The 13,365-nt window shown below is 45.0% G+C and overlaps 1 long non-coding RNA gene across 1 annotated transcript in view; it reads left to right on the top strand.

Annotated features, from left to right (window-relative positions):
• The window catches only part of LOC119567240, a 36,265-nt gene that overhangs the window by 5,243 nt on the left and 17,657 nt on the right, over window positions 1-13,365 (top strand). Inside the window, exons 2-3 of the long non-coding RNA XR_005227165.2 lie at window positions 4,298-4,482; window positions 7,775-7,939. This is a non-coding gene — a long non-coding RNA (uncharacterized LOC119567240). The remainder of the gene's footprint in view (window positions 1-4,297; window positions 4,483-7,774; window positions 7,940-13,365) is intronic.

The raw sequence follows: 13,365 nt of genomic DNA, 5'->3' as shown, positions 1-13,365 counted from the left end.
ACAGGCCCATATAACTCACCGCCCCTGCTAGAAGACAGAATGCTCGGGACAAATCTGCTTGAGATAATGGTCATAGATATCCTAGTGCCATTAGTTTACTTGAGCTCTACTTACAAGACCATTGCAGAGCAGTTAATTAAAGATGAGCCTTCACCAAAACCCTAGTGTCACCAATGAAATTGAGGCTTGAGCCTATTTCTAGTGCTGTTTCTCTGTTAAAACGTTGCCATTTGCTTAGGCCAGGTCTTCTGTGGTGTAATTACATTGGTTAGTGGTGTGATTTTACTATTATTAACAACTTTTCTACTCTGGCAGTAGCCCTAGAGTAGATTGTTATGCTGGCAACAACAAAAAAAGTGCTTTTGCCAGCATAACAACATAACATTTTGCCAGTGTATCTCACTCCATTCAGGGAAAACTGGTTTAAGCTATATCAGCAAAAGCACATTTACGCCAGTAAAAGCTGTTTCTTTCCAAGGAGGATTTGCAGCTATTGCTATCCCAGCCAGCTTTTCCAGTGCAGGCTAGCCCTTAGTCTAGGCGTGCTACTTCCTAATGCTGTACTTTGTTATAAGTTCAGAGAGTCCATTCTTCACATATGACACACTAAGCTCATAGAGGATTAGAAGACCAGGACGTAACACACTTGGAATCTGTGCAGAGAAAGCAGTTAAACCTAAATTTTCACTTGAACCATACTGGGGAGCTTCAGAAATCAGTTTGCTCCCTCAATCCAGTTTACTCTCTAGAAATGGGAAAAAATAAGGGCTGTGTAATTTTTAGGAGAAAAACATACCACTTTCAGATCCAGAGAGAAATCTGCCACTATTTTTTTGTTGCTGAACATTAGACAGTGCTGTGTGGGATCAGACCAGTGGTCTATACAGTCCAATATCTTATCTCCAGCAGTAGCCATTAACAGATGCTTGGAGAGGAAAGTGCAAGAAGCTCTGTAATGGACAAATGAGGAAGAATTTCCGCTATGCAAAGGATTTTCCAAACCCCCATCAGTTAGCGGTTGGCTTCTGAGCTGAAGCCTGAGGGTTTATATCCCTTGTGATTTGTTCACCTCCTATGGAATGTCACTTTGAATGTTTTCTTTATCCACACACACAAGTTAAACCTCTTCCTTTTGCTAAGCTATTGGCCTTTCTGTCGTTTACTAAACCAGTGTCTTCCACAGGTAAAATTATACATGCTGTAAAGCATTTCCTTTTATCAGTTAATATGTACTTGCCCTTCCACTTTCTTGAATGTTTCCTTGTTCTTTGACCTGAGAGATGGCAACAAGTATTTGATTTATCTCCTCTACACCATTCCTATTTCTGTATTTTTTCATGTCTCCCCTTGGCTACCTCCTCTCCCGCCAGTCTCAGTTGTTGGTCTCCCTTCATACAGAAGTTTCACCATGCTTGTAGTTATTCTTGTTGCCCTTCTCTGAACTCCCTCTTTCTGCTCTTCCTCATGGCTTAACCTAGGTAGATTGACATTTTTCATTCCCCTTTTACTTTTTGCATTTGTGCGTAGGTATAGTACGTGTGCGTAGTGTTGCTTTTCAGAGACATCCCAGATCATCTGTCTTGCCTGTTGCTACTTGACAAGAGCTGTAGTACTGCAATTCTAAAGCAGAAACTACAGCCTTTCTTATGCTTGGTCTCCTGAGCAAACAAGATCCTGCATATTCCATCTGGCTTCGCTTATCCTGCTTTCTCAGAGACTTCCCTCTTTCAGCACTTTCCAGATCCCTCTGTGGTTGACCAGCCGGGACACCCTTGCACTGGTTGAGAAGTGGCTGTTGCTGCAGTCATAGATACAGAATAGGTTAACAGAAGGGTCACAGATCCAAACTCCTAGGTACCGTGAACCACGCTTTATACATTTCTATTTGGCTAAAGGGTATTTTACCTTTTTTTTCAGAAATAACCTTTCCTGAGTTCTTTTCATTGTCCATCCCCATGATGAAGGCCAGTAAATACACGTTAGGCCTAAGATGGTAAATTTTTTGTGCCGGTTTTGCAAGTTTGAGAAATGAAATTCATCTTTGATATTTTTTTTACCCTTGTATAGGTTAGTTATGTAGACTGAGTTCACAATCAATAATCTCCTCTATTCTCTTCTTCACTTTTTATACCATAGTTTTTCCTTAAGTAGAACACTTTCTCTAACACGTCCATAGACACAGATGGGTAACCTTTCACGGTGCTTTCTGACATAGGACTTTCTACAGCCATCTTATCATCGGTCTGACACCTTTTAAGTCATTCTGAGCCACTTCAGTACAAATAGAGCCCACTTACTAATTTTGTATTGAAAATTCAGAGTGATCAGCTGGATGTAAAAGATTCTCTATTGTAATCTGCATAGTGAGCACAATGCTGAAAACTTGCATTACACTGGCAGCATATATCATCCAAGACACTCTGGTTCCCTAAGCAGTACCTTATTAGGTTATTTCTCTTCATAGTCTCTGTCTGGTTGCAGAGGAGGTATTTGCATCATGGTAACATTCCAGAGCTGCTGCTAAATTTACATTAGGGAGCTCTGTTTTCAGTCTTCAGAGATGTCAGACAGCTTTAAAGAGATGAGGATTGTTTGAAAAGGAAACAGAAAAAGGCCTTCAGAAGAACATATATGAGTTCTGTGAAATTCACACCCACTCATGTAATAAGTGTGTTCCCTTGATATTTAGCTTAAAACTTGTTTGTTTCACATTTGCTGGCAACTAATGTAACTCTTTTTAAAGCTTGCTGCAAACAATGGCACGTTTTCATCGCTGAATGATCAGAGGCCCTGGATTGCTTTGCAGGTTTTGTAGTGAAAGTTGTCATCATTCATCCTCTCATTAACCCTGGTGTCCAGAGTCCCTTCATCAGTAAATCTCCACATTGTGAAATCTTGTGTGTTAAGAAAGGAGAGTTCCTCCAAGAGGAGCAATCTGTCTAATCGAAGGGCATACACTCTTGTATGCAGTGTTGTCGTATCCGTGTTGGTCCCAGGATATTAGAGAGAGAGAGGGTGGGTGAGGTAATATCTTTTATTGGACCAGCTTCTGTTGGTGAGAGAGACTAGCTTTCAAGCCACGTGGAGTTATTCTGGTACCTTTCCAAGCCCTGAAGAAGAGCTCTGTATAGCTTGAAAGCTTCTCTCTCTCACCAGCAGAAATTGGTCCAATAAAAGATATTCCCTCTCCACCTTGTCTCTCAAAAGGCATACAGTAATATATCATTCCAAATGGCTCCTAGAAGGTGCTTTTGGCAGTTCAGTGGGTTTCTGAGGAAATTAAAGATGATAAATGTTGGAAAACTGAAAGTGTGAGTACAAGAGCTACTTGATGGGGGAGGCAGTTCACAATGTTTTTTCAAAAACTTTCCTTTTTTGGAATATGGAACTATGATATTTGAAAACTTTTGGTCAGTTTTGACGTTTAAAAAAATGTAAAGCCAGCTGGTGGTAACATACATGAAAAAATTGCCATATTTTGTCTGACTTCCTACTGATTTTTGAGATTTTGTTGAAATTTGAAAAAGTTTGACCAGCTCCACTGGGTAGGAATGGAAGGTAAAATGAAATCAGACTGGATTTGCTTTCTTACTATCCAGCTATTGCAATTACAAATTAGACATACACATGGTAATATGTATGTGTAGATCATAAGCACAGCACACAACTTGCTGTTACTTTATAATCTAATGTGGTGAGCTCACTCGTGCACATGTTTCTTTATATAATTTTTTCTGTGGTTCTTTAAGGCATGCTGGAGTGAGTGTTTTATACAAAGAAGGCGTATAGATGACTGCTGGAGAGGGTGCAGGGAAAAGCAGATCCCAAATATATCTGCTGGGTCTGCTCCGTAACAAACCCTTTGGGGGAAAAATAAGGTGGGAGATACAGAAAAGCTCCCAGAGTCTTGGCTCCTAACTGATCCCTTAGTTATTTCATTGTGTTTCTGTAAAAGGGATGCTTAGTTTAAAAATAAATGGATATTTGGTTTACTAATAGCAGCCAGATGTTCTGTAGCTATTTATTGTTTACTACTTATATGATGGCAGTTCCTCGCGGATCCCTATTAGCATTACAGAGAATATCCCTTCTTTGTATTATTGGTGTGAACAAGTATTGGTATGAAGATTTTTGATCAGGGAAGTCCATGATTTGTTCTCCCACCAGAGCAGGGGGAAGGGCTAGGAGGCCCCACATGAGGTTCTGACTGGGAAACTCATACTCAATGCGCCTGTGAGGATGAGGTTCATGGGGAGCATGTCCTAACTTTACTGGAGCTTTGTTCCCAATCCCACAGGTTCTGAGGCCCCCACCCTAGCAATGCATCTGGGAGACATACTGCCATTGGATGCCTCCTAAGATGTGAATGCCAGGCTGGATCAGATCCAAGGCCCATCCCTGACTCTCACAGTGGCCAGGTCCTTCGGAAGAAGGAGGAAGAAACCCCTCAGTGGGTTTCCTCCATGGACTGAGTGGCATTAGGTGAGTATTCTTTGGCTCCATTCCCTCCTTACACTGCTCTTGGGACTGTTCAACCACATTTCAGCACTTCAGGGTGAAAGGGTGTGGGAAACTAATGTAGTTTCCTTCCTTGGGGGCAGTACTATCTCTGAGTGAGCAGAGGGTTTCTGTAACCTCCGTGTCAGAGTGTGGTTCTTTATCCCTCTCTAACAGCCAGTCAGCGTAAGAGGTTAATGAGTTTCCTTGCCCTTTCTGTTCTGCAGGAAGCAGGTGTTTCCTGCCCCTCAGAACACGCTGACCAAACTGGGGAGGCACTCACCACAGATCCCCCTCCCGGCTAGCCAATGGTGGGGAGTGGCCAGCTGGGTCTCCATGGAGATTCTGGGCCCCAGAACACAGCTGGAGAGGAGCTTTCAGGCTGTTGGAGCTTCCTCCGTAAGATGAAGATGGTTTCTCCAGACCCTGGGGAAGGCGTAGGCCTGGGAGCGGAAGGTGCCTGAGGAGAAGTCAAGCGTCCCAGATGAAGGTCTGGGTTGGCACATTGAAAACTCTTACAATTGGACCCAACGGTACCCAGTTTGTGTCATCTCCAGGAACCAAATTCTCCTGGGTCCATTTAGCTCCACTAATGAATCACCAACAAGGCTCATCCATATTGCTTTCCCTGAGTTCAGCACAGCAGTGACCACTGGAATGTATTAATACCTCTTCCTATACCGAGTTACCTGACAGTCCCCCATCACCCAGAAGGGATCCACGGATTGCCTGCCTACAGTTTTTTTAACCTGTCAACTGGGACATACACTTACATGCAGTGGGGAGTCTGATGGGCATTTGCTGTAATGCTTTGTGCTGTGATTTTTTAAGGCATCTGGCTGGTTCAGCCTTGATGCAAATCTGACTGGGAACAAAAAGAGTGATGGGAAATTCCAGTGCCAGCCTTGCACCAGCACAGAAATCTCAGATACCATCCAGGCAGCTCCCAAGCCAAGGGCAATGCACAGCCACCTGGATGATAAACAGCAATAAACAGTCTGGGATAGCAGTCTCCCCAGAACATGCTGCCTCACTCTGTGCAGCAGCTGTACAGCTCCGCATGGTCACCTGCAGGGCTTTCAGACACATGTGGAGGGCATCTGCAATGGTGGATGTGCTTGATAGCTGAAGGGGCAGGAATGGCTCTTTACTATCTCTGGAGAAGAAAGGAGGATGCCTCTGGCTGTGTCACTTCAGTCAGACCATGCAAATTACAATAGCAGGGTCCCATCCACAGGAAAACACTCATTCCCCCCAAGTCTCCTTTCCGGCTTGCAAATGCAATGCTTAGCTAGCAGCTACTGGCAAGAGAGGGAGAGGCAAAAGCAACAGGCAGTAAATAATAGTTACAGCATGAATTCAGAAGTGTATCACCCCAGTGATTCAGCAGGTGGCACTGCTCAAGGTACAGTGATTTCCAGTCGTGGCCATGCTGCATAGATGCTCTCCAAAGAGAAGGCTTAAGGTCATGTCCCAAAAAGCTTGCTAAGGGGGAAAATGGTGCCATCGCAGGATGTGGAAGATCCTGCAGTGTTGGAGGGGCTCACTCTTTGGATGACGCATAAAATTGAGATCCTGCCCACTTGTAGTAACTACAGCAATCATGGTACTCTCTTTTGCAAGGATGGGTGTCGGCCTCAGTCTTGTAGCCAAACTCCACTTTGAGTAATTACATTATAAATTCCCACAGCCATTTCAACTGGAGGTGGCAGTCTTCACTTCCTTTCCTAAACTACTGGGTAGTGTTGCTTCTTCACCCATTTTTGACACACAGCCACTTGAAGTAGTTCTTCTCTCTCATAAACACTGGTTTCTGAAGCATGTTAGCATGAATGGAAGGCACTGATGAAGCATAAATTATTGTTTTATTAATCGGGATTGTATAATGTATTCTCTGTCAAGAATGTTCACCCCAAGTGGTTTCAAGGCCCCCTGGTTGGAAGAGAAAGATTGCATTCTTTAGGTTTTCCCAGCCTGGAGAGCCTGTTCTGAATAACATCCTATCGAAGTACTGTACATGACCTCAATACAGCAATAAATTCTCCCGTGCAATTCCTGTCATTCTTTCACTGTGTGCGTGTGCATGCATGCATGCATGCATTTGGCATGGTGCCGGAGAATATTTAGAATCACCAAAACAAAAAAATATATCCACTTTCTAGCACTGATTTCTGGGAACACTGAAGACTTTTCTTGCCTTCTCTCAGAGACTTGTGCTGTTGCAGTTGAAGTCAGTGTCAAAATTCTCACCGTTTTGAATGGTGATAGAATTGGGGTCCTTGTAGCAAGGATGGGTCAATGGTTAGGATGCGCACTTGGGATTTGGGAGACCCAGGTTCAATTCCCTGCTCTGCCACAGACTTCCTGTGTGACCTTGGGCAAATCGCTAAGTCTCATGCCTCAGTTCCCCTCTGTAAAATGGAATATAGCACTTCCCTACCTCACGGAGCACTTTGGGATAAACACATGAAAGATTGTGAGGCACTCAGATAATCCAGCAATGGGACCCATCCATGCCCCTTAGACTGATAGCTTTGCAGAGGTGCTGTACAAATCAAATCTGTTATTACTCCGTATGTAATGTTCCACAGTGAAGGAACCTGAGTGAAACATGGCCGCTGAAGGGTGGTAGCATGTCCTTCTGTTTAACAAGTTGACCCTTGCTTTCTGAAGGACCTCAGCTCAGCCTCCAGTTTGGTGCCGATGTTTTTACACCCAGAGATAACGGCAAGTACATATTAGGAGCATTTGAATAATGCTTTGGTGTGTAACCACCTGATGTGAGGGCACAATCAGGGGCATAGTACTTGAATGACTATTAAATGGACCAAACATCATTCAGGAGCGCCATTATTTGCACACACAAAAACAGACACAAAATTTGAAGTTTGGGTCCATTATATTCCAGATAAGGTTATTGAGCTCTTCCTTACAAAGACCATCCTAGCTGTTGTAGTGGGAAGATACACTAGCAGGATGATGATAAAAATAACAAGGTATTTAAACCTAATCTCTTGCTAAGCTCTCTAGAGCCCTTATGCAACTTGGGCTGAAGGTTAAAAAGTTAATTGGACGGAGAATGCAATGGGGTAAGTTGAGGCAGCTGTTGTTGTTGGAGGCACGATGACCATCCAGAGATCAGCAACACGCTTTGTCTGGCATTAGCTGGTGTCAAATACTTCTCGTTTGTTACTGTGGAGGCCAGCAACCTGATCCACTCTGTGTAAATATAGCGGACAATTGTTTGTTTGTATTCATGCTTCCTCTTTGAATACAGCACGTGCGGTACTCCCCAGCTTTGGGGATTTGGATAACACAGGACCAGCTTCCAGGCCAAACCTCCTCCTCTCCAGCTCTGGAAAATCTATTCTGGACCATTACGCTGAAGGAAAAATATGGAGGAGAATGGGTTAGGTTCTTCCGTGTGCATGTGCTGGGGATGGTAAGTTCTGGGGCATAGCCTGTGTGGACACTTGGTTGGGGTTTTCATACCAATGCCAATAATTTGTGGGGAATATAACTTTCCAAATCAGACCAATGGCCTTTGTGTTAAAGGGACTTGGGCAGCTTCTCAGCTGGTATAAATGGATGCAGCTCCATTGAAGGCAAATTGACTTGAATGGAGTTATGCCAGTTTACATCAGTTGAAGATCTGGCCCACAGTATTGATCCTTGGGTCTCGTCAGCAACTGGTTTGGAAACGTAAAGGGGAATTTTAAGTGGGGAAATAAAAACTGCTCGAGGTCCTAGTTCAATAACAAGGTTCACATGAAGACTTCAGTGCTACAGGCCAAATTCTGGCCCTTGGATGTGCACAGGTAATTTCTGTTCGCCTCAGATGGAGATGCATGTGTCTACATACATGCAGAATGTGGCTCTACAAATGCACTGGGTAGCACTGCATCTGAAGAACAGTCCCTCCCTTGCTTACTTAAAGTCTGAATCTCTTCTCCCCTGCAAGAGCTGAATGCTCTGGAAGTGCTTAGGAGGGAAGTTCTTTGCCAGGCACCCAGTGTGCTATGACCAGTGTTTATTACACATTCTAACTGTCACTGTTGCCTTGTGCTCCCCCTGTCTGCCTGTGTCGTGTCCTATACCTAGATTGTAAGTTCTTACAGTGCCGAGCACAAAGGGGCCGTGTCACGGAGTCCCTGGGCGATGCTCTGGAACTGCTCCCTACGAAGCCAGGCAGGACTCTGGTGAAGTCTCCTCTCTCTGAGCAGATTGTCTTCAGGGCAAGAAGCTCACATGACTTCCACCTTCCTGGGTCTAACCTTGGATCAATCAGCATCCCCTGCCCCACTGTGCACTTCCCACAGTGAGTCCGCCCAGGCAGCGTACTGGGGAAGCCAGAGGGTCCTGCACCCCAACTCCGCAGTCAGACATGACTCTTAGCCAGACAGTAAAACAGAGGTTTATTAGATGACAGGAACACGGTCTAAAACAGAGCTTGTAGGTACAGAGAACAGGACCCCTCAGCCGGCTCTATTTTGGGGGGCAGTGAGCCAGACAACCACGTCTGCACTTCACTCCTCATCCCCAGCCAGCCGCCGACTGACTCCCCCTCCAGCCCCTCCTCCTCTGGGCTTTGTCCCTTTCCCGGGCCAGGAGGTCACCTGATTCCTTTGTTCTCCAACCCTTTAGCTATCACCTTGCAGGGGGAAGGACCCAGGCCATCAGTTGCCAGGAGACAGAGTGTCGCCATTTATGTACACTGGCCCTTTGCTCTGCAACAATTATACCCCCTTATCCCACCACCTAGAGACTTAAGAAATGCCGAGGGGAAACTGAGGCACCCCTACAGTATTCAGAGGAAACATTAAGAACAGTCCCACTTCATCACAGGCCGAATTTCTGACTGGAGAATCTAGGGCAGGGGTGGGCAAACTTTTTGGCCTGAGGGCCACATCTGGGAATAGAAATTGTATGGTGGGCCATGAATGGTCATGAAATTGGGGTTGGGGTGCGGTAGGGAGTGAGGACTCTGGTTGGAGGTGTGGGCTCTGAGGTGAGGCCAGAAATGAGGAGTTCAAGGTGTGGGAGGGGGCTCCGGGCTGTGGTGGAGGAGTGAGGAGTTGAGGGCTCTGGCTGGGGGTGCAGGCTCTGGGGTAGGGCTGGGGATGAGGAGTTTGGGGTGTAGGAGGGTGCTCCCGGCTGGGACCAAGGGATTCGGAGGGTGAGAGGGGGATCGGCTGGGGCAGGGGATTGGGGCGTGGGGAGAGGCTCAAGGGTGTAGGCTTTGGGTGGCACTTACCTCAAGCAGCTCCCAGAAGCAGCAGCCATATCTTCCCTCCAGCTCCTACGCTGAGCCGCGGCCTTGCACACTGCCCTGTCTGCAAGCGCCACCCCTGCAGCTCCCATTGGCCGCAGTTCTTGGCCAGTGGGAGCTGTGGGGGTGGCGCTTGGGTTGGGGGCAGTGTGCAAGTGGAGCCCTCTGGCTACCCCTCTGCGTAGGAGCCGGAGCAGGGCCATGTCACTGCTTCCGGTAGCTGCATGGAGCAGCCCATGACCCTGCTCCCTGGCTGGAGCACCTGAGCTCAAGGGCTGGATTAAAACGGCAGGCAGGCCGGATGTGGCCCATGGGCCGTAGTTTGCCCACCCCTGATCTAGGGGCTACAACAAGATCAGTGTTCAATAGGCATTTGGGATGTCAGCTTGGGAGTAAATAACAGAAGAATTAACTTTCAAATAACCTGCTAAAATGGAATTGTGTTTGTTTGAAGTCTACGCATGCCTGGGCACAGCCTGAGCTGCTGAATGTGGAGCTTGTGTCCAGTCTGACTGTGCACTGCCCTGGGATATGGTTAGAGTTCAGACAACATGTGCTGGCTTTGACTGGTCGTTACTCGCAGGCTTGAACGGACATGCATTGAAGTCAATTACAGAAAGTCCATCCATTAGTAATGATAGTCTTGGGCCAATATTGGGTTACTGATTTGGGAGTGTAAATATACTTAACATTTCTCAGCTCACCTTTAACAGGAGAGTCTCTAAGATTTGTAGGTTAAAAAATGTGGCCTGCATATCTTAAAATTGTGGTTTTGATTACTAGATTCTTCAATGTTCTAGGATATGTTGGTGTTTTACAATTCACTTAACCTTTATTGATAAGTTAAATAAGAAATACCCAGAGAGGAATTATTTTTAGTACTTCTGCACCCAGAACTTTGTGTGGTCTCTCCACTAGCTTTGCAGTAGAAGTTATCCAGCGATCATTTTCTATGTAATTTTGCAGGCACCCTTACTGCAGGGTAGGTAGTGTGTGTTGAAATGATAAGGCATAAGGCAGTGGTTCTCAACCAGTGGTATGCATACCCCTGGGGGTACGCAGAGGTCTTCCAGGGGGTACGTCAACTGATCTCGATATTTGCCTAGCTTCACAACAGGCTACATAAAAAGCCCTAGCAAAGGCAGTACAAACTAAAATGTCATACAGACAATGACTTGTTTATACTGCTCTATATACTATACACTGAAATGTAAGTACAATATATTCCAATTGATTTATTTTATAATTATACGGTAAAATGAGAAAGTAAGCAATTTTTCAGTAATAGTGTGCTGTGACCCTTTTGTGTCTGGTTTTGTAGGGACGTAGTTTTTAAGTGAGGTGAAACTGGGGATACGTGATACAAATCAGACTCCTGAAAAGGGGTACAGTAGTCTGGAAAGGTTGAGGCACACTGGCATAGGGTATAGGGCTGTTGCCTGGTGAGCTGCTGAGTCAAACCTGATGCAACTTTACAATAACCCCAGACTAATGGCTTCTGTTTAATCACTAACTCCAAGGTGTACTGAGAAGTACTCAAAGAAATGTGCCAACTCACTGGCAGCCAGATCCTGTTTCCTGTTGCCACTTGCCCTCCTGACTGGCCAAACCTCAATTCTCTTGGGCAGTAGGCTGTGGCAACCCCAAAGACTGCGTGGACAGCTGGAAAAATATTTGAAAGTAAAGTTACTTGCATCTCCTGAGAATCCTGTCCCTGCGCTCAAAAATTCACGCAGCTCAAGGGATTGGCAACATTTATATTGGTTTCAGAGTAGCAGCCGTATTAGTCTGTATTCGCAAAAAAGAAAAGGAGGACTTGTGGCACCTTAGAGACTAACCAATTTATTTGAGCATAAGCTTTATATTGTATGTGATAAAGTGGAAACGGTTAAACTAAAACCACAGCTTCAACTTCATCTACATCTAAAACACAGTGGCGATAGGAGGCAGGAAAACGAGGGGTTGCCAGTTGGCTCTATTGGGTAAAACCTATAGATGGGGAAAGTTCATTCCAAGCTTTTTAGAGTCTATTACAACTAATGCAGAGGGGAAAAGTGCTTCTCAACCCAAAGGCAATTGAAAAGCAAGTTATCTTGGATCTTTAGATATGAGTGTTCGGGGGAATTATGATTTATTACACTAACAGTGGGTTTCTCTCTCTATCTGGAGTAGAGTCTTCTGTGTCCAGCTGGTCTGAGTAAAGGCTCACGCCAGCAGCCAACACTCACCACTGAATGTTGTGCTTGCTACTGTGAGCAATCCCACTGAGATTCGCTACTCATAGTCAGCATGATGCCTGGTAGTGAATGTTGGCAGGATTGAGCCTTTAGCAGTGTGGAGCAGGTACCCAGCCATGTATATGATACAGCATGTTGTGCACCCTCACTTGTGGGGCTGTGTAAATAACCAGAAATGGTTGACTGTCTCACAGTCCTGATCCAGATCCAAACATTCACAAAGCTCAGGCAGTTTTTGGATCTGAGATTGTAGTTGCTGTATTATAGAGAGTTGGGCCATCCCCATAGACCAGTATTTCCCCCAAAAAAAACTTCTGGGCGCATTCATGTCTGGTGTTCTGGTTCAAACGTGTCTGCAAATAATAAATATTTGCCTGTAGGCCGTCTTGGGTGGGTAGCAGAGCCTCTGCATTTAATATCACTGTGTTCTTTCACGGTGGGTCCCTCTATGGTAGCCCTCTTGTAATGGAAAAATCTCTCCTAGTACAGTACTTAAAATGCTATGGCGGTTTTTTGTTGGTTTTTTGTTATGAAATTTAATTGAGGTGGTGATTCCACAGGCTCATAAATGCTGAGTATGTCATGAAGCTTTGGCAGGGGCAGATTATATGACTCTGGCACAGAGAGGTGTGCATCTATAAAAGGCAAGCTCTAGCCTTTGTTTATTCCTTAGTAAATCTGTGCACTGTGTCATGGTATTTTAACCTCAACTTATCATATTTTATTTTCCCTGCTAATCTACAGGTCAATGAAAAACAGAGGCTGACCTAGGAGTATTACTGAGTCAGAGGCTGTTCATAAAAAAGGTCTGGTAAGGAAATAGTGTAGCTCAGCTATAAAGATGCTAGTCAGTACAGCACACTCAGGGCATGGTTATTGCAAACGTCAGGTGGTGCCATCAAGCAAGAAGTCACGGCTCAAGTGACTTAAAACCATCCAAGCAGGCAATAAACGTGAAATGGCTTTTGTGCACAAAGGAGAAGTCTGTGCACAAAAGTTGATATGGCTGTGATAGCATTGCCATCTAACAGCTGTGAGTGTTCCTCTACAACTTCACAACAGAAAAATAGCACTGAAACGTCGTACTCATCAATATATTTTGCATCTACCACATTTTCGGTGTGTTGGGTCAGATCCCCAGCTGGTGTACATCAGTGTACTTCCACTGAAGACAAACGAGCTGTGCCAATTGACACCAATGGAGAACGTGGCCCAAAGTGGCATTGTTACCGCAGCTTTATTGTTGTGGGTAAGCGGAAGTGAGGCCAACTAAATATACTGCAGCCATACTCTTTTTGTTAAAGGTACATTGTCAGACTACACAGATAAACTAATTTTAGCAAAGATATCTAAGATTCTTTG

This window comes from Chelonia mydas, chromosome 10, assembly GCF_015237465.2.
Source record: "Chelonia mydas isolate rCheMyd1 chromosome 10, rCheMyd1.pri.v2, whole genome shotgun sequence".
Taxonomy (NCBI): Eukaryota; Metazoa; Chordata; order Testudines; family Cheloniidae; genus Chelonia; species Chelonia mydas.
This window is presented reverse-complemented; position numbering and strand designations above follow the sequence as displayed.